The sequence below is a fragment of the Hyperoodon ampullatus genome, assembly GCF_949752795.1.
Source record: "Hyperoodon ampullatus genome assembly, chromosome: 8".
Classification (NCBI taxonomy): domain Eukaryota; kingdom Metazoa; phylum Chordata; class Mammalia; order Artiodactyla; family Ziphiidae; genus Hyperoodon; species Hyperoodon ampullatus.
The window spans coordinates 98,987,951-99,014,261 of NC_136921.1; the positions used below are offsets into that span (position 1 = coordinate 98,987,951).

The 26,311-nt window shown below is 37.0% G+C and overlaps 1 pseudogene across 1 annotated transcript in view; it reads right to left on the reverse strand.

Annotated features, from left to right (window-relative positions):
• LOC307057540 (coiled-coil domain-containing protein 150-like) overlaps window positions 1–26,311 on the reverse strand; it is a 199,324-nt pseudogene that overhangs the window by 167,569 nt on the left and 5,444 nt on the right. Inside the window, exons 6-13 of the transcript in view lie at window positions 22,087–22,203; window positions 20,918–21,037; window positions 18,107–18,150; window positions 16,512–16,604; window positions 7,666–7,773; window positions 5,521–5,645; window positions 5,100–5,277; window positions 4,478–4,546 (exon numbers count right to left, since the gene is read on the reverse strand). The product of the transcript in view is annotated as a coiled-coil domain-containing protein 150-like (transcript). The remainder of the gene's footprint in view (window positions 1–4,477; window positions 4,547–5,099; window positions 5,278–5,520; window positions 5,646–7,665; window positions 7,774–16,511; window positions 16,605–18,106; window positions 18,151–20,917; window positions 21,038–22,086; window positions 22,204–26,311) is intronic.

Sequence of the window (26,311 nt, forward strand, 5' to 3'; positions counted from 1 at the left end):
GGTAGTGGGAAGCAGCCGCATAGCACAGGGAGATCAGCTCGGTGCTTTGTGACCATCTAGAGGAGTGGGATAGGGAGGGTGGGAGGGAGGGTGACACAAGAGGGAAGAGATATGGGAACATATGCATATGTATAACTGACTCACTTTGTTATAAAGCAGAAACTAACACACCATTGTAAAGCAATTATACTCCAATAAAGATGTAAAATAAAAAAAAGAATCTGCCTGCTGATGCAGGGGACATGGGTTCGAGCCCTGGTCCAGGAAGATCTCACATGCTGTGGAGCAACTGGGCCCATGTGCCACAACTACTGAGCCTGCGCTCTAGATCCCACGTGCCACAACTACTGAAGCCCGCAACCCTAGAGCCTGCGCTCCACCACAAAGGAGGCAACTGCAATGAGAAGCCCACGCACTTCAAGGAAGAGTAGTCCCCGTTCGATGCAACTAGAGAGAGCCCACGTGCAGCAACAAAGACCCAACACAGCCAAAAGTAAAATAAATTAAATAAATAAATAAATAAATAACGTGTTGGTGAGAATGTGGAGCAACTGGACCCCTTGTACACTGCTGGTGGGAAGAAAAAGTGGTTCAGCACTGCGGAAAACAGTCTGGTGGTTCTTCAGAAAGTTAAACATAAAATTACCATATGACCCTGCAATTCCACTCATAGCTATATATCTCAAAGATATGAAAACAGGTACTTACAAATACACATACAAGTGTTTATAGCAGCACTAATCACAACAGCCAAAAGGCAGATACAATGCAAACATCCATCAACAGATAAACAGATAAAGAAATTGTGGTATGTGTGTGTGTACATATATATACGTGTGTGTGTGTGCATGTATACACACACACATACATATATTGGGTTGGCCAAGAAATTCGTTTGGGTTTTCTGTAAAATCTTACAAAAAACCCAAACGAACTTTTTAGCCAACTCAACACACACACACACACACAAACACACACAAAATGAATATTACTCAACCATAAAAAGGAATGAAGTACTGATACATACTGATACAAAAACATGGATGACCCTCAAAAACATTATGCTAAGTGAAAGAAGCCACATACAAAAGATCCCATATTGTATCGTTATATTCATATGAAATATCCATAATAGGTAAATCCATAGAGACAGAATGCAGAGTAGTGGTTGTCAGGGGCTGGGGGAAGGAGGGAATAAGGAGTGATTGCTTAATGCGTATGGAGTTTCCTTTCGGGGTATTGAAATGTTTTGGAACTAGACAGAGGTGGTGGTTGCACAATATTGTGAATATTGTACTAAATGCCACTGAATTGTTCACTTTTAAATGGCTGATTTTATAGTATGTGAATTTCACCTCAGTTAAAAAAAAGAACCGCAATGAGATACTTCACACCGACTAGGATGGGTGTAATTTTTTTTAAAGTTTTTTTAAACAAGTTTAGGTGAGGACGTAGATAGTGGAATGCTCATACATTGCTAGTGGGATTGTAAAATGGTGCAACTACCTTACTTGTGAAACAGTTTGGCAGTTTCTCAAAATGATAAACAGAGTTATCACATGACCCAGTAGTTTTGCTCCTGGAGAACTGAAAACATATGCTCACAAAAAGGACTGTACACAAATGTTCATAGCATTATTCTTAATAGCCAAAAAATGGAAACGGCTTAAATGTCTATCAACTGATGAATGGATAAATGAAGTGTGTTATAGTCATGCAATATTATTCAGCCATAAAAGAAACGAAGTACTTATATACACTACAAAATGGACAAACTTTGAAATCATCATGCTAGGAAGCCAGACCCAAAAGGCCACATACTATTTGATTCTATTTCCATGACATGTCCAGAACAGACAAATCCACTGCGGTAGAAAGTAGAACAGTAGTTGCCAGAGGTGGGCAGGGGTAAATAGGGAGTGACTCCTAATGGGTACTGGGTTTCTTTTTAGGATGATAAAAAAGGTTCTAGAATAAGATAGTGGTGGTATTTGTGCAAACTTGTGAATATACTAAGAAATCACTAACTTGTATATTTTAAGAAGGTGAATTTATGGTATATTAATTATATCTCAATAATAAAAGGTACTAAAACAATCAGATGATCCACCTAAGAATAAATGAACCTTGGACTACATCTTGCATGATATACAAAAATTAACTTGAAGTGGATCATACACCTCATATTGAACAAAAAAGTTCTAGAGAACAAAGGAGAAAATCTATGTAATCTTAGATTAGGCAAAAATTTCTTAGCTACAACACAAAAACTATCATCCATAAAAGTTGAAGAACTGATAAACTGGACTTAATCAAAATATAAAACTTCTGCTCTTTAAAAGAGCATGAAAAGGCATAATACAGAAGAAAAGTAGGTAAAGCACATAGAAAATTTGTTTATATACAAATAGTAATAACTATTACATGAGGATTAATAGGACACTATTTTTAAAGCTCTGAAATATAAATTATAAGAAAACAAACAACTGAATTAAAAATGGTTAAAAGATTTGAAGAGACACTTTAAGTTGTTGATGGCAAATAAGCAGATGAAAAGGTACTCAATGTTACTAGTCACTGGAGAAAAGCAAAGTACACCACAATGACATACCCCTACACACCAATCAGAATGGCTGAAACTGAAAGAACTGACAATGCCAAGGGTTGGTGAGAGTGTAGAGAAACTGGAACTCATATATTCCTGGTAGGAATGCAAGATGGCACACATCCTTTGCAAGACAGTTGAACATATATTTACTGTAGGATCTAGAAGTCCAATTCCTGATATGTATCCAAGAGAAATAAAAATACATGTTCACATATGAATATTTATACAGGTTTTTTCATAACTGCCAAAATCTGGAAGCAATCCAAATGTTCTTCAATTGGCAAATGGGTAAAGAAACTGTGATATAACAGAACATAAACTACTGATACATACAGTAACATGCATGAATCTCAAATCTCAAATGCTTTATGCTAAATAAAAGAAGCCAGACTTATAATGCTACATATTGTATGATACAATTTATACGATATTCTGGAAAAGGTATAACTACAGGGATAGAAAAACAGAGCAGTGGTTGCCAGGGGATGGGGATGGAGGAAGAGGCTGACTACTAAAAGGCACAAGGGAACTTTCCGGGGTGATAGAAATGTTCTATATTTTGATTGTTGTGGTGGTGGTTACATGATTGTGTTTATCAAAGCTCACAGAACTGTACAGTAAAAAAAGGGTGAATTTCACTCTAAATTATAACTCAATAAGCCTGACTTTAAGAAAACATAGCTTTACAATGAGTACACATGTAAAAAACATCAAGTTAGACCAAAAAACGGAACTCTGTAGAAGCACTGTCATTTGCCTTAATAGAACCTCTCTAACGAGCAAGTATCTTTCAGCCCCATGAACATACACTTAGTCTACATTAAAACAAATGAAATCAGACAAGCAAAATAATAATACCATGTTTTAATCACAAATAGCATTTGCCTTAGCCATGAAATATTCACTAGCATTTTAAAGCAAAAAGTATTAATGAATTTAATAGTATCCACCAAATTCCCAAATTTTAAAAAACATATTTGAGGCCACATTGACACCAGCAAAGTCCTTGCCACAGGAAGTCAGCTTTATTTGAAAGATTTTTTGGGTGGACTGTTTTCAAATCACTAGATATGAGTGACTAAACCACAGAAGGTACCTGCCAGCTTAGTGAACTGTCTTTGAGCTCCAGCTCAGAATTTAGCTTTTCTTCTCTCCCCAGTTCTTAAATTAAAAGTTCACATATGTGGTACTAAGAATGCTATTTACTTGAGCCAAGAAACAGTCAAGGCTTGATGACTATATCTGACACCTGTTGCTGGGTTTATTGAATGTGGATGGGCTGAGAGTCCTTGATGCTCCAGATATATTCTCTAGATGATAGTGAGACACAATCTTTACCCTGTTCAAATTTTGAAATGCAAACAGCAATGTCTGAAAGATTTTTTTTTGTTTGAATAAGGATTGTATTTGTTTCTCTGGCCATTCTACCTTCATAGAACCCAGAAAGGGGTATCTCACAAATAAAGTGGCAAGTGCTAACAAGTTAGGAAGCTTAGTTTAAGAAAAAACAAAAAACAAACAAACAAACACCAGCATCGTCAGCAATCATCCCTTTGCAGCCCACAGGCCCATTAGCTCACTCTCAGGGGACTCCGTGGCTAAACTACTCAGTGAACACTAGGGTCCGAGGCAGTGATGACACACTGGCAAACATGAGATGCTCAACAAGCAAACACTCCCCAGACGCAGCCTTATGCTGAAGTGACTGGAGTGCTCCAAGTGCATCCAGCTTCGCGGCTTCTCTATTTCCCCCATGTTTTGGTATTCAACAAAATAACCCATCTCCTCATTCAGATAAGCTGATACAGGAGGCAGCAATACAGAAGGAATTAAATATAATGACATAACAACAAATAAAATGTGGAATACCTTGCTTTTAGCTAATTCCTTTTCCAAGTTGCATTTTTCTTCTGCTATTTCTTTCTCAGTTTTATTAACCTGCCCAAGAGAAGGGAAAAAAAAGAAATGGGTCATTTTAAAAACAGCAGACAGGCTCTACTACAGCAGTTACACCCTGCATGTCAATTAATACCTACACTGCAGAGATAGCACATCCTCTCAGAAAAGGGGCCACTCGGGGAGTCTCTGAGGCAGAGCAGACTTCACAAATAGCCCTGAAATTAGAAAGACACGTCTGCATGTCAGACTCTGCCGGTTATTTCCTAACTAGGAAGACAGGGCTGTTTCCCCTTACATTGTTTCCACTACACTCTCCCACTTCTACTGGGAAAATCGAGTTTTAAATCCGACTCCTTAACTAACATGAGGATGTGTGAATGGTTAACATTCACTCACGCTATATAAGGGCAACTATTTGGCACAGTGCACTCACATGCTAAAAGACACAGATTAGCCACCCAAAGGTTTCTTTCATGGGCAACTCAGACAAACTGCATCTGGGTTGTATTTCTTATCTTTTGCACTTACAAGAAAATTTTAAAACAAGATCATCACCACAACCAGGAGGTAACATAAATCTGCCTCTACCTACCTCTCCCTGAAGTCCTTCTTTCTCCTCTAGCAGAGAGGTCTTCTCTTGCATTGATGCTTCCAGTTCACTTCGCAATCTTGCAATAGTTGATTCTATCAGCTCTTTTTGCACAGCTGCCCTCTTCTCAGCATCCTGTGCTTTCTGGATACACAGGTTATGCTCAAGGACTAAATGGTCCCTGCAGGAAGAGAACAAGGAGATATGAAAGCTGAACGAGAGTTCTTCCTTAACAGAAAAACTAAATGTTCTTACAGAACATATCTCCTGCCTGAGAGCAGTTACCAAAATGTTCTAACAAAACTAGTTCCTTTAGAGCAGAGTCTTTATTTTTGTGACTGGCCCAGCAAATGCAGAATTAAATATTTTCATTAAAGATAAGAAATACAAATGCAAAAACAAAAGTTGCCCACAGTTTACTTACAGATGCATTTGGAGTTGTGTTTTCTCATTCTGAACAGTCTGAAGTTCACTTGTGATACTGACATGGGCTGCATCCAGCAGTAAGTTTTGTTCTTGAAATGTCTGTGTCATCATTTTCTGTTCTTCCTGAGTGTTAGAAGCAATATTAAAAGTTGAGATGCCAGAAGTCATTTGATAGGGTATCACTCTAAACAACTGATCAAAGATACTGATATTTACAAAGGTCAAATTTAATTTATATAAATAAAACCCCTTTTTAAAAGAATTTATCTTAATGTCCAGCTTGCTCTTTGTACCTACCCTGGCCTGACCACAATTCTATCATTTTATAGCTCTTCTAGCAAATAATCAAGAGGCATTATTTATCCAGCTTGCTGCAAAATTTATAAAACTCCTAACATGAACAAATTTTTAGATACCATGTATAAAATAGACAACTGATAGGAACATGCTGTATAGCACAGGGAACTCTACCTAATGCACTGTGGTAACCTAAATGGGAGGGAAGTCCAAGAGGGAGGGGATATCTGTATGTGTACGGCTGATTCATTTTGTTGTGCAGTGGAGGCTAACACAACATTGTAAAGCAACCATACTCCAAAAAAGATGAAAAAAATACTATATTAAGTATATTTTGGTACTTCAAAATTTCAACATGATACTATATTTTAAAAAGTAAAACAATATCAACGTATATAAAGTAAAATGATCGCTCCACCTCTATCTCCCCCACATCTCTTCCAAATAATTCCATTCTCCAGGGACAATCATGTTTCATAGTTTAAATTCTTTTGACAGTATCTGAAATTGCACTCAGACACTGCTACAGCAGACGTCTATAACTGTTCTGCACAATTTCCTCTTGCTTACTTCAATTATCAAAACAGCATTTTTATGCACACTTCCTCTACCTACAATTTACAAAGCTTTTGTAAATATAGTACATATTAATAATTATATTTGTAAACATATTTTAAAACACTTCTTTTTGAACAATATTTCATTGCAAGGTAAACCTTCACACCTTCATACTTGGTAAAATGGGATCTCACTTGTGTCATATTCCAAGGTTTTAAAATGTTTGTGAAAGTGTTACATACATAAGTCACATTCTTCAGTCTACTAAATTGTAAGTTCCATGAAAGTAGGGACTTGTCTTGTTCACTGCCATAATTCTATCTAGATCTAGCAACATACTTGCATGAGGTAAACACTAAATGCTTGCTGAATAAAAAATATTTATTGAGTACCTGTTATGTGCAAAACATGCTTAGCCCTATAGGTAATAACAAAGGTATGTAAGACAATGTCCTAGGAATGTAGTACAGGAAATGAGCAATGCACATAAACTACTACTATAGAATGCAGAACAAGAGAAGCAACATAACATAAATGATTAAAAACACTGAGTCTGGAGTCAAGTCTAGATTGAAATCTGGCTCCACCCTATACTGGCTGGGTGATTTTGGGCAAGTTGATTAACTTCTCTAAATCTTATTTTTATTATCTGTAAAACGAGGATGATAAATATCCCTTTATGTAACTGCTAGGATTAAAGGAGGTAATATATGTAAAATCCTTAGCACAATGCTTGGTATATAGTAAGTACGCTCAAAAAAGAAAAAAAAGAGAGAGCCTTATTATTACAGCCTGTTTAGTGTCCTAGAAGTAGAAATTAAAAGACAAAACTGATTTTTTCTCATTGGAGTGATCAAGCTTCTGGGTGAAAGTGAGTCTTAAAGAATGAACACAATCTCAAACAGTTGAAAATGAAGTAAAGACCATTCTCAGCAGAGGCAATGGCATAAGCAAAATGGGAAAGCACAGGTCTTTGGGGAAAAGATAAATAGGGTCAGTCATAAGTATTCTCCATAATTCTATCAATACTGGGACAGGTAATTACTTTTCCTAAAGTAATGATATTTGAGAAGAAACCATTAAGAAAGCTCTGAGTGTAAGGCCAAATGACCCCTCTGATGAAAACAGAAAACAACTAATTAAAAAATAAAATAATTCAGAAAAATCCTTGAAATTAATTGCTAAAATGTTTTACGTACCCAGTTGGCTATTTGTATTTCCTGATCTCTTAGCCAAGGAGGCTTCCTGATGACTCTACCAGAAATTGACTAGTGTTAAAAATGAATACCTGCAGAAGGGCTTGGTGGTCAGCAATGATTCTGGTATTTTCCATTCTAACAGTCTGAAGCATTCTGTTCAGCTCTGAACACTTTCTAGTCATTTGGTCATTCAAAACCTAAGACAACATATACAGCAAAGCACAGATCACTCCAATAAATAAGTCTTTTTACTTATGTATCATCATTTTTAACAATGGCATAGTATTTCACCATACATGTGAACTTAATTTATTTAACCTAATCTCAATTGATATTTCATTAGATTATAAAATACTTTCAAATATTTGGAGTCATCATCCTAAACAACTGTAAATTAAAAGGGGAAATTTGGTGATACAGTGGAACAACTGAAGCATTTGGCAGTTTACCAATCTTCCATTCTTCATAATTTTGAATGCTGGTCAATTACAGCAAGACATCTACAGAATGGAATTTACAATGTAGATGCACGGCCCATGTTATAGAAATCCATTCTCAAAACTGGATGATGAGCTTTCAGAACTGTTTAGCTGATAACAAAATATCTAAGCTCCTTCATCACCAATTACAGTATTCAAAAAAGCAAAATACAGATCACTGTGCCATTTCACAAGATTAACCTTCCAAAATAAAACAAAAATCTCTTCTGTAACATACATGTAGTTAGTTTATAATTCTCTTGTCCTTTTGGTATTTTGAAATCTGTATTCCTGTGGAAAATATTTATCTTAATTCTCAGTTATTTTTGCAAAGTATATTTGGTAAGGATCTTATGTTTTAATGTATAAACTCTTTAAGGATGGGGCAAATAACTCTGAAGCGTTAATAGAAAAATCCCTCAAAAACAACAGTAACAAGAAAGGAGACTTCCGGGTAAGATGGCGGAAGAGTAAGATGCGGAGATTACCTTCCTCCCCGCGGATACACCAGAAATACAGCTACACGTGGAACAACTCCTACAGAACACCTACTGAACGCTGGCAGAAGACCCCAGACCTCCCAAAAGGCAAGAAACTCCCCACATACCTGGGTAGGGCAAAGCGGAGAGATTCCCGCACAGAGGATCGGTGCCGAGCGGCACTCACCAGCCCGAGAGGCTTGTCTGCTCGCCCGCCGGGGCGGGCGGCGCTGGAAGCTGAGGCTCGGGCTTCGGTCAGAGCGCAGGGAGAGGACTGGGGCTGGCGGCGAGAACTCAGCCTGAAGGGGGCTAATGTGCCACAGCTAGCCGGGAGGGAGTCCGGGAAAACTCTGGAGCTGCCGAAGAGGCAAGAGACTTTTTCTTCCCTCTTGGTTTCCTGGTGCGCGAGGAGAGGGGATTAAGAGCGCTGCTTAAAGGGGCTCCACAGATGGGCGCGAGTCACGACTGAAAGCGCGGAGCCCAGTGACGGGCGTGGGACGCTGGGGCTGCTGCTGCCACCACCAAGAAGCCTGTGTGCGAGCGCAGGTCACTGTCCACACCGCCCTTCCGGGAGCCTGTGCAGCCCGCCACTGCCGGGGTCCGGGGATCCAGGGGCGGCTTCCCTGGGAGAACGCACGGCGCGCCTCGGGCTGGTGCAACGTCACGCCGACCTCTGCCGCTGCAGGCTCGCCCCGCACTCCGTGCCCCTCCCTCCCGCCCGGCCTGAGTGAGCCAGAGTCCCCGAAGAGGCTGCTCCTTTAACCCTGTCCTGTCTGAGCGAAAACAGACGCCCTCCGGCGACCTACACGCAGAGGCGGGGCCAAATCCAAAGCTGAGACCCAGGAGCTGTGAGAACAAAGAAGAGAAAGGGAAACCTCTCCCAGCAGCCTCAGAGGTAGCGGATTAAAGCTCCATAATCAACTTGATGTACCCTGCATCTGTGGAATACATGAATAGACAACAAATCATCCCAAATTGAGGAGCCAGGAGTCAGTGCTGTGCCTCTGAGGTGGGAGAGCCAACCTCAGGACACTGGTCCACAAGAGACCTCCCAGCTCCACATAATATCAAACGGCGAAAATCTTCCAGAGATCTCCATCTCAACACCAGCACCCAGCTTCACTCAACGACCAGCAAGCTACAGTGCTGGACACCCTATGCCAAACAACTAGCAACACAGGAACACAACGCCACCCATTAGCAGAGAGGTGGCCTAAAATCATAAAAAGTCTGCAGACACCCCAAAACACACCACCAGACGTGGACCTGCCCACCAGAAACACAAGATCCAGCCTCATCCACCACAACACAGGCACTAGTCCCCTCCACCAGGAAGCCTACACAACCCACTAAACCAACCTTAGCCACTGAGGACAGACACCAAAAACAACGGGAACTACGAACCTGCAGCCTGCAAAAAGGAGACCCCAAACACAGTAACATAAGCAAAATGAGAAGACAGAAAAACACACAGCAGGAGAAGGAGCAAGATAAAAACCCACCAGACCTAACAAATGAAGAGGTAATAGGCAGTCTACCTGAAAAAGAATTCAGAATAATGATGGTAAAGATGACCATCCAAGATTCTATTTCCCAGATCCAAAATCTTGGAAATAGAATAGACAAAATGCAAGAAACAGTTAACAAGGACCTAGAAGAACTAAAGATGAATCAAGCATCGATTAAAAACACAATAAATGAAATAAAAAATACTCTAGATGGGATCAATAGCAGAATAACTGAGGCAGAAGAACGGATAAGTGAGGTGGAAGATAAAATAGTGGAAATAACTAATGCAGAGCAAAATAAAGAAAAAAGAATGAAAAGAACAGAGGACAGTCTCAGAGACCTCTGGGACAACATTAAACGCACCAACATTCGAATTATAGGGGTTCCAGAAGAAGAAGAGAAAAAGAAAGGGACGGAGAAAATATTTGAAGAGATTATACTTGAAAACTTCCCTAATATGGGAAAGGAAATAGTTAATCAAGTCCAGGAGGCACAGAGAGTCCCATACAGAATAAATCCAAGGAAAAATACGCCAAGACACATATTAATCAAACTGTCAAAAATTAAACACAAAGAAATCATATTAAAAGCAGCAAGGCAAAAACAACAAGTAACACACAAGGGAATCCCCATCAGGATAACAGCTGATCTCTCAGCAGAAACTCTACAAGCCAGAAGGGAGTGGCAGGACATAATTAAAGTGATGAAGGAGAAAAACCTGCAACCAAGACTACTCTACCCAGCAAGGATCTCATTCAGATTTGATGGAGAAATTAAAACGTTTACAGACAAGCAAAAGCTGAGAGAGTTCAGCACCACCAAACCAGCTTTACAACAAATGCTAAAGGAACTTCTCTAAGCAAGAAACACAACAGAAGGAAAAGACCTACAATAACGAACCCAAAACAATTAAGAAAATGGGAATAGGAACATACATATCGATAATTACCTTAAATGTAAATGGACTAAATGCTCCCACCAAAAGACACACAGTGGCTGAATGGATACAAAAACAAGACCCATATATATGCTGTCTACAAGAGACCCACTTCAGACCTAGAGACACATACAGACTGAAAGTAAGGGGATGGAAAAAGATATTCCATGCAAATGGAAACCAAAAGAAAGCTGGAGTAGCAATTCTCATATCAGACAAAATAGACTTTAAAATAAAGACTACTAGAAGAGACAAAGAAGGACACTACATAATGATCAAGGGATCGATCCAAGAAGAAGATATAACAATTGTAAATATTTATGCACCAAACATAGGAGCACCTCAATACATAAGGCAAATACTAACAGCCATAAAAGGAGAAATCGACAGTAACACAATCATAGTAGGGGACTTTAACACCCCACTTTCACCAATGGACAGATCATCCAAAATGAAAATAAATAAGGAAACACAAGCTTTAAATGATACATTAAACAAGATGGACTTAATTGATATTTATAGGACATTCCATCAAAAAACAACAGAATACACATTTTTCTCAAGTGCTCATGGAACATTCTCCAGGATAGATCATATCTTGGGTCACAAATCAAGCCTTGGTAAATTTAAGAAAATTGAAATTGTATCAAGTATCTCTTCCGACCACAATGCTATGAGACTAGATATCAATTACAGGAAAAGAGCTGTAAAAAATACAAACACATGGAGGCTAAACAATACACTACTTAATAACGAAGTGATCACTGAAGAAATCAAAGAGGAAATTAAAAAATACCTAGAAACAAATGACAATGGAGACACGACGACCCAAAACCTATGGGATGCAGCAAAAGCAGTTCTAAGAGGGAAGTTTATAGCAATACAATCCCACCTTAAGAAACAGGAAACATCTCGAATAAACAACCTAACCTTGCACCTAAAGCAATTAGAGAAAGAAGAACAAAAACATCCCAAAGTTAGCAGAAGGAAAGAAATCATAAAAATCAGATCAGAAATAAATGAAGGAAACGATAGCAAAGATCAATAAAACTAAAAGCTGGTTCTTTGAGAAGATAAACAAAATTGATAAACCATTAGCCAGACTCATCAAGAAAAAAAGGGAGAAGACTCAAATCAATAGAATTAGAAATGAAAAAGGAGAAGTAACAACTGACACTGCAGAAATACAAAAGATCATGAGAGATTACTAAAAGCAACTCTATGCCAATAAAATGGACAACCTGGAAGAAATGGACAAATTCTTAGAAATGCACAACCTGCCAAGACTGAATCAGGAAGAAATAGAAAATATGAACAGACCAATCACAAGCACTGAAATTGAAACTGTGATAAAAAATCTTCCAACAAACAAAAGCCCAGGACCAGATGGCTTCGCAGGCGAATTCTATCAAGCATTTAGAGAAGAGCTAACACCTATCCTTCTCAAACTCTTCCAAAATATAGCAGAGGGAGGAACACTCCCAAACTCATTCTACGAGGCCACCATCACCTTGATACCAAAACCAGACAAGGATGTCACAAAGAAAGAAAACTACAGGCCAATATCACTGATGAACATAGATGCAAAAATCCTCAACAAAATACTAGCAAACAGAATCCAACAGCACATTAAAAGGATCATACACCATGATCAAGTGGGGTTTATTCCAGGAATGCAAGGATTCTTCAATATACGCAAATCAATCAATGTGATACACCATATTAACAAATTGAAGGAGAAAAACCATATGATCATCTCAATAGATGCAGAGAAAGCTTTCGACAAAATTCAACACCCATTTATGATAAAAACCCTGCAGAAAGTAGGCATAGAGGGAACTTTCCTCAACATAATAAAGGCCATATATGACAAACCCACAGCCAGCATCGTCCTCAATGGTGAAAAACTGAAACCATTTCCACTAAGATCAGGAACAAGACAAGGTTGCCCACTCTCACCACTCTTATTCAACCTAGTTTTGGAAGTTTTAGCCACAGCAATCAGAGAAGAAAAGGAAATAAAAGGAATCCAAATCGGAAAAGAAGAAGTAAAGCTGTCACTGTTTGCAGATGACATGATACTATACATAGAGAATCCTAAAGATGCTACCAGAAAACTACTAGAGCTAATCAATGAATTTGGTAAAGTTGCAGGATACAAAATTAATGCACAGAAATCTCTGGCATTCCTGTACACTAATGATGAAAAATCTGAAAATGAAATCAAGAAAACACTCCCATTTACCATTGCAACAAAAAGAATAAAATATCTAGGAATAAACCTACCTAAGGAGACAAAAGACCTGTATGCAGAAAATTATAAGACACTGATGAAAGAAATTAAAGAGGATACAAATAGATGGAGAGATGTGCCATGTTCTTGGATTGGAAGAATCAACATTGTGAAAATGACTCTACTACCCAAAGCAATCTACAGATTCAATGCAATCCCTATCAAACTACCACTGGCATTTTTCACAGAACTAGAGCAAAAAATTTCACAATTTGTATGGAAACACAAAAGACCCCGAATAGCCAAAGCAATCTTGAGAACGAAAAACGGAGCTGGAGGAATCAGGCTCCCTGACTTCAGACTATAGTACAAAGCTACAGTAATCAAGACAGTATGGTACTGGCACAAAAACAGAAAGATAGATCAATGGAACAGGATAGAAAGCCCAGAGATAAACCCACGGACATATGGTCACCTTATCTTTGATAAAGGAGGCAGGAATGTACAGTGGAGAAAGGACAGTGTCTTCAATAAGTGGTGCTGGGAAAACTGGATAGGGACATGTAAAAGTATGAGATTAGATCACTCCCTAACACCATACACAAAAATAAGCTCAAAATGGATTAAAGACCTAAATGTAAGGCCAGACACTATCAAACTCTTAGAGGAAAACATAGGCAGAACACTCTATGACATAAATCACAGCAAGATCCTTTTTGACCCACCTACTAGAGAAATGGAAATAAAGACAAAAATAAACACATGGGACCTAATGAAACTTAAAAGCTTTTGCACAGCAAAGGAAACCATAAACAAGACCAAAAGACAACCCTCAGTATGGGAGAAAATATTTGCAAATGAAGCAACTGACAAAGGATTAATCTCCAAAATTTATAAGCAGCTCACGCAGCTCAATAACAAAAAAACAAACAGCCCAATCCAAAAATGGGCAGAAGACCTAAATAGACATTTCTCCACAGAAGATATACAGACTGCCAACAAACACATGAAAGGATGCTCAACATCTTTACTCATTAGAGAAATGCAAATCAAAACTACAATGAGATATCATCTCACACCAGTCAGAATGGCCATCATCAAAAAATCTAGAAACAATAAATGCTGGAGAGGGTGTGGAAAAAAGGGAACACTCTTGCACTGCAGGTGGGAATGTGAATTGGTACAGCCACTGTGGAGAACGGTATGGAGGTTCCTTAAGAAACTACAAATAGAACTACCATATGACCCAGCAATCCCACTACTGGGCATATACCCTGAGAAAACCATAATTCAAAAAGAGACATGTACCAAAATGTTCATAGCAGCCCTATTTACAATAGCCCAGAGATGGAAACAACCTAAGTGTCCATCATTGGATGAATGGGTAAAGAAGATGTGGCACATATATACAATGGAATATTACTCAGCCATAAAAAGAAACGAAATTGAGCTATTTGTAATGAGGTGGATGGACCTAGAGTCTGTCATACAGAGTGAAGTAAGTCAGAAAGAGAAAGACAAATACTGTATGCTGACACATATATATGGAATTTAAGAAAAAAAAAATGTCATGAAGAACATAGGGGTAAGACAGGAATAAAGACACAGACCTACTAGAGAATGGACTTGAGGATATGGGGAGGGGGAAGGGTAAGCTGTGACAAAGTGAAAGAGCGGCATGGACATATATACACTACCAAACGTAAGGTAGATAGCTAGTGGGAAGCAGCCGCATAGCACAGGGAGATCAGCTCGGTGCTTTGAGACCGCCTGGAGGGGTGGGATAGGGAGGGTGGGAGGGAGACGCAAAAGGGAGGGGATATGGGAACATATGTATATGTATAACTGATTAAAAAAAAAAAAAAGAAAGGAGAGATAAAGATTATCTGGACAGCATCATAAGTGGGACAGCATCATAAGACAGGAATACATTCATGGGCATTTTAAAGTTATAACCAGATGCACAAACTACTTATCAAGGAATACTTGGGGGTAAGACAGAGGAGAACTCTTGCTCCTTGAAAAGAAATAGCTAATTTTCTTTACAGCTAGATTGCTGGGCTCAAATTCCAACTGCGTCACTTACTAGCTATATATATATATTTTTTTAAAATTTATTTTTGGCTGCGTTGGGTCATCATTGTTGCACGCTGGTTTTCTCTAGTTGTGGTGAGCAGGGGCTACTCTTCATTGCAGTGTGTGGGCCTGTCATTGCGGTGGCTTCTCTTGTTGCAGAGCACGGGCTCTAGGCTCAAGGGCTTCAGTAGTTGTGGCACGCGGGCTCAGTAGTTGTGGCTCGCAGGCTCTACAGAGCAGGCTCAGTAGTTGTGGCCCACAGGCTTAGCTGCTCTGCAGCATGTGGGATCCTCCCAGACCAGGGCTTGAACCCTGTTCCTTGCATTGGCAGGCAGATTCTTAACCACTGTGCCACCAGGGAAGCCCTAGCTATATTTTTAAACTTCTCTGTATATCAACTTTCTTATCTTTAAAATGGGAATAATAATAGTTCTAAAGAAGTCCTATTGAGAGGATTACAATTTGTTAGTAACATGAAGTGCTTAGAATTGTGCCATGACTGTAGTATGGATTCAGTAAATGTTAACTATCATTTATAGTAAGAGTAGTAGTAGTTACTGTTATCATTATTTTATGAAAGATCACATTTTGTATTTTCTTTATCATAAAGACAGCATAACAACACTATGATCCTAACATTGAAATAATCAAATTGTACTAACAAAAAGTTCTTTTAAACGATCGATACTATTTCTTTGGGCCCTATGAGAAATAACTCGGTTGCTTGCATATGTGGTGACTCCTTTCCATATACATGCATATAGAGAAAACATCAGCTAAATTTGGGAGCCACCATCCCATGTAAAATGATTGCACATAACTCCAAAATCAGCAAGTATTTATTCGGTTCCTACTGTGCTTTGCCATAGAAGATACAAAGAAAGTATAAGATAGCCCTTGGCATTGAACTGCTTAGAGTTTCATAGGGGGAAATAAAAGGTATACATTTAGTGAGTAAATTAGAAAGCAAACAAGGCAAAGTTTAAACTAGTGCATGGTTTAGCAGTATATCTCAAATACCTACGTATCACAGGAATTTAGAGGGTGAAATGGGAAATGTGGTTAATTTGATGATGTTTCACAAATGAAGTAAATCTTATGGAAATAAAAATTTTGGATGATGGCAATGGTATGAATTCATGTAACCAGGATTAACCTTGGTTCTTGGTTCTTTAACTGAACAAAATTAACATCTAAACACTAGAGAAACGGGAAGATTTACCTGTGCTTTTTCTGATGCTTCACGAAGGGATATTATTTCAGACCTCAAATATGCATTTTCTTCATGTTCCTTGTTGAAAGACAACTGTATATCCTACAGGAAAAAAAAAAGAATTTCTCTTTTTCTACATGTAAGAGCTATTACATGTATCTCTATCAAAATACCTGTTCTGTATTGTGGCTAGTACCAATTCAAGTTCTAATATACATAGATAAGTGTCTTATAAAGGATTTTTTAAAATCTTCATATATCCAACTCCCAAACTTCTCTTAATTTATAAATTATTTATCAAAACTATTTATTAAAAATATTCTCATACTGGGACTCCAATTAGAAAGAATTTGCCTAAAAACAAACCTTGATATTTACCTGGTATCCTTATGTCAAAAATATTCTACTAAGATGAAATATTTTTAGTTTATGTTACATACACATTTCTTCCTATTAGTAGTATGAGCTTATTATTTCAAAGAAACACATGCAAGGATCTTTTAAAATTATAAGTAGGGGAAGAGATTTTCCTCAAGGAATACCTGAGGGTGGAGCAGAAGAAAGCACCTTTGCTCTGTGAAAAAAAAATGTTCTCTTTGAGATGAGGGAAAGGTGATAGGGATGTGAGTTTTGGGCTGGGTTTTACCTAATAGGTACTTAGTCAAATGGGGAAGAACAAAGTCTAAGTCCTCTTCCTTCAGAGAGAGAACCACTTTTCTAGCTTTCCAGAAGAAGCATCTCAAGAAAAGTTAACATCATATAACATCTACACCATGAGATTGATTTAGAAATGTCTTGATATAAAAGTAGTAACATTTATCCTATTTTTTATTTTTTATTGTGGTAAAATACACATAACAAAATTTCTCATTTTAACCATTTTTAAGTCTTTTTAATGAAATGTCTTTTTTATTGAAGTATAGTTGACTTACAATATTGTGTTAGTTTCAGGTGTACAGCACAGTGACTCAGTTATATATAATAATAATACTATTAATATTATATACAAATATACATTATATTATTATATAATTACATATAACAATATGTATTCTTTTTCAGATTCTTTTCCCCTGTAGGGGAAAGGGGCGGGGAAGGATAAATTCGGAGGTTGGGATTAACATATACACACTACTCTATATAAAATAGATAACCAGCAAGGGCCTACTGTACAGCACTATCCTCATTTTAACTATTTCTAAGAGTACAGTTCACTTAAAACTATTTAAGTATTAAGTGTTAAATTCAGTGGTAGTAAGTACATACATTCATGTTGTTGATAAACCATCACCAAAAATAGTTAATATTTCTTACATTTCATAAAAAAAGCTTCACAGCAATTCATTTGAAATAGGTATAAAATGCAAATAAGTCTCATTAGTTTTGCCAACTCACCTTTTTTCAAACTATACTAACCTGCATGAAATGATTTATTTCCTAATACCCAGTTGACAACAGTTCTGGATATACACTCATTTACACTGAAACTTTTTTTCATAAAGATTTTAGGAGAATCAGAAGGACTGTAAACCAACATGAGTAAGGAAATACTATTTAGTGAAGAGATGAAAGAAAACCTCTGTACTCAAAACCTCAAAACCTACCTTATTTTCTTCCACCAACTTGGAAATGAGGTCATCTCTAGAAACTAAAAACAAAAAAAGTCCACACAACTATGATGATAATAACTTACAAGTACATTGAAATCACATGGTATTTTCCCTGAGGAACTTTGATTAAAAAAAAAAATTGTTTTCGTCTGTAGTTTGCAGAAATAAGGAGAACGCAAGTATTTCTATCATATTTTTATAGACTGGAAACTAAATCCTGAAATTATCAAGAAACTAGTCCACAGTCACGTACTATGGTAAATGAGGTCACGTTTTACTCAATGCACAGATGATGATGAGTCTGAGGGATTTCAAGACAGAGAGGCACACAATCAAAAAGATCAAAAAGCCTTTTGTTAGATTACTCTGACAAAGGCTCAATAAAGACAGGGAGATCAGTTTAGTAGCTGTTGCAGTAATCCAAGTGTAAAACAATGAGAGCTGGCTCTGAGGTAATGATGCAGAAGGAAAAGACTTGTGAAAAGCAAGCAGGGAGAATTGTCGGGACTTGGTGACTGACCAGTGGTGTAAAGGCAATAGATGAGTCAAGGAAAATATCTAGTGTACAGACCTGGACAGTGGGGGTGGTTGGTGGATTCTAACAGGGAATTCAGGGCAAGGAGCAGGTTTGGGGGATATAATGAGTAAAAATGACTGCAACACTTAAGCTTTCATCATGTGTTTTGAGGTATCTGCAAAGCATCTAAATATAGATGATTAGTTGGCAGTAAGATACCATCTGGAGCTCAGGAGGATGATTTGGTGTAGGAAAAAAAAAAAGATTTGAAACCACTCAGAGTATGTATATACAGTGAAAATAAAACCAAAGGCAGAAATAGGAGAACAGTTTGGCACTGTATACTAGTAGCCAAGAGATATAAACTTTTCTGAGGTTAATGTTTGGCTTCATAGAAAATTCATAAAGATCTATTAGTTTTGTTTCACTTAAAAATTCTAAAGCCAGAAAATTATAAAACATATAAAAACTCATTTTATTTAGGATATACTCAGAAAAACTGTACTTCTTGAAAATGAGTCCAAGACTCATTTTAAGTCAATTCTAATTTAACATATGTGAAGGATCAAAAAGATAAACTACATGATCTATTTTGAAAATTCCACTAGCCAAAGAAAGACTAAAAGGGGAATGTTTATCCTACTTTGGAGAACAATTTAATCACTTTAATTAATGTGTGTGTAATACACACACATAAACACACACATAATGTTTATTGCTAATAAATAAACAATTATTAATAAATAAGTACATTTTAAAATTCATTGAAGCAAATATCTAAAGGCATTCCTTTTATTAATATAGTTAGAATAACTATTTGTACCTTAAAGTAATAAAATTGCATGCATGTAAAGCATCTATTATTCACTATGAAGCATATAGCTGGTATTCAGACAGACTTCCTTTTTTATGTTAATTTGAATTACTGTTATTCTAATCTCAATGTTTTTAATGGTCTTCCATATATTCTTACAAAATTCAAAAAGCATTAATCCATTAAGAAAGTAACATTTTAAAAAATCACTTAATCAGAAGGACAACTAATATAATAGAAAAATCTGTGTTTAGTCCCAGCTATTCTATTTACTGTGGGTCCTTCACTATTGATCTTTTCATCCTTTTGTAGAATGGGGTACATTTTCTTATCTTTCTCACTAGTTTGCTGTAAGGCTCAAATGGGATAATGTGGTAGTACAATAAAATGTAACATGTATTTTTGTAGGCATGCAGTCACAGGAAGACAGAAAATTATTTAGGGACATTATCAGTGAGAACTTCACAGAATAATTCATTACTCAACAACTATATGGAAAAAGAATACTTTCTGCTAAAAGCAGTAAGTAAAAGCATTGAATGGGTTACCCTTTATGGTTTCTTTTTTCTAATTTTCATTTCCCTTTTGGTATTCCCTGTCCTCATTACAGCCACAGAGCAGGCGGGCCACAGTGGCAAGAACATTGGGTTTGGAGTTAGAAGATCCAGGTTGAGGCCTCACTTCACCATTTATTTATTTTGTAACTTTAGGAATTACAGATAGTTTTGTGTGTTACATGAGATAACGTATGTGAAAGCCCTGTGTAAACCATGAAGTGTTATTCATGCGTAAAGCACTGCACTGAAACTCTGTGTGATCTCTATAGTGAGATCTACCTGAACACTGCTGTTACAATTATATATTAACAAACAGTCGTCAGATAAGGGCTGTTGGGTTGGAAGAAGCATGTCTCTGAGCGGCCTGGGATCAAGTCTAGACACTTCCATTTCCTAGCTCTGTCACCTTTTAGGACTATTTTTTAAAACAGACATTTTTTCCTCCTCAAACGAGTAGTTAATCTAACCTCTCTCTATGGTACCTTACAACTATCCTTTACTACAAATACCAGTTGACCAAAATAGGTCGATAACCTGAAGAATGGAGAGTCTGACATGATAAATCGTTAGAATCAGTAGGATAGCAAGGATTAATGACCTCATTTCCTTATTAGCATTCTATTATCCAATATTCAATCTAGATTTATAGAACCCAAATGTTCCCAAGTCCACAGCTAAATAAACCTGAAAGAAACCCACATAAGTTTACAATTAAGAGGGTCAAATTCTATTTTATTACCAACATTCTCTGTCTTTTTCAGTGCCACACATAAAAAGGAAATCAGCAACTTTTTACATTCAGGTCTGTGGGAAATACCAGTAACACTGGCCACTTCGAGAATTTGGAATCTTAAGAGTTTTCGCATGAAATCTCAAAAAACTAACAAAAGTGTAATTTCTAGCATCTGTTTTCATACCTAGATCAGACTTGAGCTGTGAGGTAGCGGTCTCCAACTCTCCTTTCTGTTGTCGCTCCTGTGCCAGTAGTTCTTGGGTGGTCTGAAAACAGCAACGCAGTTTTGCTGCAAAATTTGCACCTGAAATCGTATAAGAAAAACTCCTTTTCTGTAAGGTAAAGATTTCTACTAAGCTAACTTATAGCACAGGTGTAAGGCAGATTTTTCTGATCTTAATGTTCCTGCAGGAAGAAGCGGTGTTTATGTGTTACAGTTAAAAGATCTCAACAGACTGCAGTGTCTTACAGCAGTGCTGTCCAGGAGAACTTTCTGTGCACTCTTCAACAGCACTCAAAATGTGGCCAGAGTGAGTGAGGAGCTGAATCTTTAATTTTGTTTAATTTTAACAAATAAAATTAATTTTCATTTAAATAGCCACATGTGGCTAGTGCCTACTATATTGGCAGTATAAAGTATAGCAATAAAGGATCATTTGCAAATTCTTTAAGTAGAATCCTCTTTATTCTACTTAAGGACATTGTAGAAGGACAGCACTCATTAAAATAATAAAAATTATGGAATCTAATAATAGGTATTATGATTTGAAACTACTAATTGCCTCAGTACTTAGAATTTAAAATATTCTAAATAACATATAGATATTTCAAATAACAACTTTGATGAAAGCAAAAATATTTTGCTAAAATAATGAGACTTGAAAACAGCAATGTAAACACATTCCTGATTATCTGACTTATTCCTTGCTTCAAATGTCAGCTCAGTTTAATCTTTCTTTTCTATGCACATCATATACAATACATATAGCATGAGACTAGGTCAGTGCCTTCCAAAATCAACTCTTGGAACAGAGATTATATGGTGTAGAGGGAAGGATTCCCTCCCAGGAACTAAGAGTTCACTTCTGTAAAGCCTGAGACAAAATATCCTCTCTGTCCTTAGCTCCCTCATTTATAAATTGAGAGCGCTGGACTAAATGGCATCAGAGTCCTTTCTTATTTTGCACTAAAATTTTTAAAATTGTAGTAAGAATGTTAATAGAGGAATACTAAAGAAAGGAATTTAATAAATCTAGAGGAAATAAGCAAAACTATAGGTTTGTAGGTAAATCATTGGCTTTTCCCTTTTGGTTTCACTTTCCCAACATAAACAAGGAGAGAAAATCTCTCTACCTGTTTCCGTTCCACCTCCACTGTTGGTCCCATTTCTTGAATTTTGAGTAGCATGGCTGATCCAGATTTCTCAAGAGATTCCCTTAGGTGCTTCTCTTGAGACAGTTGTCTCCTTAGCTATAGAGCAACACTGCAGTTAGGCAAGACCAAGGGAACTTCATAGCAGTTTAACAAAGATCAAAGTCACCATAAAAAGTTTACCAGACACGCCATCTCACCCCCATTCTTTGTTCATTTATGACTACTCAGAAACATGCTTTTGTTTCTCCCTAACGGATAACCTTCTAGGAAATGCAGAGTCAAATTTGTTACCCTCATCTTCCTACTGTGTAAGTCTGTTTTCCAAACTGTGGGTCAAGATGCATTAGTAAGTTGCAAGAAGCACTTGAAAAAGGGGGGAGAAAAGAATACAAAGAAAATATCAGAGCACATAGCAAGTAGTAAGGAAGGGTAAGTACTGCTTCATGAAATGTTTGTGTATATGCATGTATGTATGGTGTTGCAGTGTAAAATATGTCTTACAATGTATTGCTGTCAAAAGAAGTTTGAAAAACACTAATATGTCTTAGTATATGTATTTTCTGTATTTCTCTATTTTCTAACTTTATTTTTTAACTCTTTATTTTCCTGTATTTTGATTTCTTCACCTATATATATATATATATATATCTTTTTTATCCCATAGTATTATAAACATTCCTCTGAAAGCTGTTTCAATTATGCACTGGAATTTTTTTTTTCATGTATTGGAACTTAAAGATCAAAACAAATAATGAAGTAGTTGCTAAGCAGCAGACAAAAACAACACTCAAGAATTTGGGTACACTGACCTTATTTCTATCAATAAATGACTATAAAATGAGTCAGATAAAGATACAAAGAAGGTTAAGAGTCTCTTTTATCATGAAGTAAAGAAATCCTTTCTAATTTAAATGGGAACTGAAAAATGCTGTTCCTTTTATGAAGTGACGTTAAATTGAAAGAATTTCTTTTTTAATTTATTTACTTATTTATTTATTTTTGGCTGCGTTGGGTCTTCGTTGCTGCACGTGGGCTTTTTCTAGTGGCGGTGAGTGGGGGCTACTCTTCGTTGTGGTGCGCGGGTTTCTTGTTGTGGTGGCTTCTCTTGTTGTGGAGCATGGGCTCTAGGTGAGTGGGTTTCAGTAGTTGTGGCGCACGGGCTTAGTTGCTCCGCAGCATGTCGGATCTTCTCAGACAGGGCTCGAACCCATGACTCCTGCATTGGCAGGCGGATTCTTAACCACTGCGCCACGAGGGAAGTTCCAGAAATTCTATTTTTAAACCCCAGTAAACATGACGTAAGAGTACACTTTATAACTCTTCTCTACATTGTACATATGCACTTTATATGTGTTTTCTTGAAGGATGATATATTTAACAATTTCCGAAGTTTTTAAAAAGTGAAATGAGTTGAAAAATATGTTGACACGAAATAGTTACAAGATAGCCCATTTTGGAAATATTCTATGATTTTCTTAACCATACACCTAATATTGAACATTTGGACATTTCCAGTGGTTTGTTATTCTAAATACTGTTCTGCTGAACATGCTTGTGAATAAATCTTTCACTGAATTTCTGATTACTTCCTTGGGATAAATCCTACAAAAGGAATCACTAGGTTAAAGGTATAAACATTTTTTAGACTTTTGATACATTTTGTAATTCTTCCAATTTTACCTTATCAGTAGTATTTGAATAAATCTCATCAGCACTACAGATTATCACTTTCTTAAATCTTTGCTAATAAATGAAAAACAACACCTTAATATTTTTGCATTTCTTTGGTTCCTAGTGAGATTAAACAGTTTCTAATATGGTTATTAGTTCTTTATATATTTTCTGAACTGTTCTTATCTTTTGCCCTCTGTTTTTTTAAGTCAATTTAAGTTCTTTAAAAGGGAAGATTATTAACTGTCTAGTTTTGTTATGTTGTATTAGTTTTGCTTTTTTATACATATATAAGATTTTAATTTTTATATGGTCAAACTTATCGAGCTTTTTATAATCCTGTTCCTTCTTTTCAAGCTTAGAAATTCCTTCCTTATCCAATAATCAGTTAAATATTAATATTAGAATCTCATTTAAGAATGAGCTATTGTTTTTGTTTTGGGCTATATTCTTTAGGTTTTATTTTAGTATCAGATTATAATCACTTTATAATTTAGAGTAGCATAATATACTTTTCTAAGCTCTACATCGAATTATATAGTATAATTTGCTCAAGATACAATTTAAGTGACTTATAAAGGGAATCTTTATTTGATAACTATACTACTAAGATATTCATCCCTAAAGCATTATGAAGGGCTATCAGTTAATCTATTTCATGTTCATCAGAACCAGATTTCATATATATATATATATTTCTTATCTCTTAGAAAGATAAATACTGCATTTACTTTATCTTTGTATAGCCCTTTGTTATGGGCTGAACTGCATCCCTCTGAAATCCATATGTTGAAGCCCTAAACCCCAGTATCTCAAAATATGACTGTGTTTGGAGATAGGGCCTTTAAAGAGTTGTTTCAGTTATGAGGCCGCTGGGGTGGGCCCTAATCCAACATGACTGTTGTCCTTATAAGAAGAGGAAATTTGTACTCAAAGAGACACCAGGGATGTGTACACAGAGAAAAGACCATGTGAGGACACAGAAAAAAAGGCAGCCATCTGCAAGCCAAGGAGAAAGGACTCAGGAAAAAACCAAACCTGCTGATGATATTTTGATCTTGAACTTTTCACCTCCAGAATGGTGAGACATAAATTTCTGTTGTTAAAGCCACCAGTCTGTGGTACTTTGTTATGGCAGCCCCAGCAGACTAATACATCCTTCCTGCCTCACATACCCTCAAAATGTACCTATTTGACTAGCACAGTCCTTCTACAGGTCCTTGACAAGTTCCATGAAAATTCAACATTTTACTACAGCACCAAGAATTAAGACTTCCCCAATAAAATAGTGTTAAGTGGCAATCCAAACGATAGTCTTTTCAACAAATGGTGCTGGAACAACTAGACATACACATACACAAACTCACTCAAAGAATCTAGATACAGACCTCACACCTTTCACAAAAAATAATTCAAAACCTAAACGTAAAATGCAAGCTATAAAACTTCTAAAAGATAACATAGAAAAATCTAGGTGACCTTGGGTTTGGCAATGATATTTTATTAATACATATAATACCAAAAGTACAATCCAGGAAAAACAAATGGGTAAGTTGTACTTCATTAAAATTAAAAGCATCTGGGGCTTCCCTGGTGGTGCAGTGGTTGAGAGTCCGCCAGCCGATGCGGGGAACACAGGTTCATGCCCCGGTCCGGGAAGATCCCACGTGCCACGGAGCGGCTGGGCCCGTGAGCCATGGCCACTGAGCCTGCGCGTCCGGAGCCTGTGCTCCACAACGGGAGAGGCCACAACTGTGAGAGGCCTGCGTACCGCAAAAAAAAAAAAAAAAAATTAAAAGTGTCTGCTCTGCAAAAGACACTGTTAAGAGAATGAAAAGATAAGCTAGAGATTGGGAGAAAATATTTGTAAAACACGTACTGGATAAAGGATTGGTATCCAAAATATAAAAAGAACTCTAAAAACTCAACAATAAGAAAAAAAAACCCAGCTGCAAAGTGGGCAAATGATCTAAGATACCTCACCAAAGAAGATAGACAGATGGCAAATAAGCATATGAAAAGATGCTCAATATCACGTCCGTAGAAAACTGCAAATTAAAACAAGATACTGTACATACACCTATAAATTTGGCAAAAATTCAAAACACTGACAACACAAAATGCTGGTGAGGATGTGGAACAACAAGAACTCTCATTCACTGCTGGTGGAAACACAACATGGCATAGCCACTGCAACAGGTTGGCAATTTCTTGGAAAGCTAAACATAAGCTTATCATATGATAAGTATGAGTCATACTCCTAGGTATTTATCCAAAGGAGGTGAAAACTTATGTCCATATAAAAAACTGCATATGAATGTTTACAGCAGCTTTATTCATAACTGCCAAACTTGGAAGCAACTAAGATGTCCTTCAGTAGGTGAATGGATAAACTACGGTACATCCAGACAATGGATTATTGTTCACTGATAAAAAGAAATGAGCTATCAAACCATGAAAAGACATGGAGGATTAAATGCATATGCTAAGCGAAAGAAGCCAGTCCAAAAAGGCTACATGCTGTATGATTCCA